Source organism: Hippocampus comes, unplaced genomic scaffold (genome assembly GCF_001891065.2).
Source record: "Hippocampus comes isolate QL1 unplaced genomic scaffold, H_comes_QL1_v1.1 C16818490, whole genome shotgun sequence".
Classification (NCBI taxonomy): Eukaryota; Metazoa; Chordata; class Actinopteri; order Syngnathiformes; family Syngnathidae; genus Hippocampus; species Hippocampus comes.
In genome coordinates this window covers 1-927 of record NW_017839503.1, presented here as the reverse complement: position 1 = coordinate 927, position 927 = coordinate 1, and the positions used below count along the sequence as shown (strand labels likewise).

General features: G+C 48.9%; 1 long non-coding RNA gene across 1 annotated transcript; it reads left to right on the top strand.

Moving 5' to 3' along the window:
- The first annotated feature begins 8 nt into the window (after window positions 1–8).
- LOC109509227 (uncharacterized) lies at window positions 9–750 on the top strand. The gene is made up of 2 exons (XR_002166901.1): window positions 9–130; window positions 532–750. It is a non-coding gene; the product is annotated as an uncharacterized LOC109509227 (long non-coding RNA).
- Window positions 751–927: the final 177 nt, after the last annotated feature.

Below are 927 nucleotides of genomic sequence, written 5' to 3'. Positions count from 1 at the left end.
CTTGAGTATCTCATGTCTCGGCCTCTTGCGGGGTTTTAGTGAGCCGCCTCTTCCTGAGGCAGCTTCCCAAGACTCACCCACCGTCGAACTGGACTCCATTTTGCAAGAGCTGATGAGCCTGGGATCAGAGGTGAGTATTGCATTACTTCGCGTCTTCCACACAACTAAAGTCTGAGTCTCCGATTTGGCCTTTCTGTGTGTGGAGTACTCCCAATGTTGCCTTTTGTGTTTTCGGCAACTTCCTCCTACAAAGGTGTGATTATGAATGGTTGTCTGTCTATGTGTACCCTGTGAGTGACATGGCAACCAATCCGGGCTGTACCCCACGTCACGCCCCGAAAGTCATCCGGACAGATTCCAGCTTTTCTTGTTAGCATGCAAAGAATAAGCAGGAAAAAAAACGAATGGGTGGCTTAACCGCTCTCATCAAGAGGGGGCAGCGTTGTTCCAACATGGACACTGATGTCATCATCACTCAGCTGACTTTTGAGCAAGCGACTCATGCCTGTCTGGCCTCCTCTCTCCATTTAGAACGCGGCATCGTCACAACTTTTACCAGAGCGGTCTGTTGAGAAGAAACCAAAAGACGGTCAACGGGATTTCGATGCAAAGGCTTCAGCCGGGAGCAAAGATACGGACAGTATCGATGATCTTCTCGGAGGGCTGAGCACTGACTTGGAAAAGATTGGAGTCCACACAGCAGCCAAGGGCCGCTGCGCTGCCTGTAATAAAGTGATTGTGGGCAAGGTACGGGAAGGCTTGAAAATACATATTGCTGTCGAGTGTGCGGGAGAGCATTTCAGAAACATTTGCGGACACAAAAAAAAATTCCCTAGTGTGTGAGAACGTTTTACTACGTGTGAGTAAAAACATAACAGGAGTGTAAGAGCGCTGAGCGAAAATGCTCTCAGTAGTCTGAATGAGAGT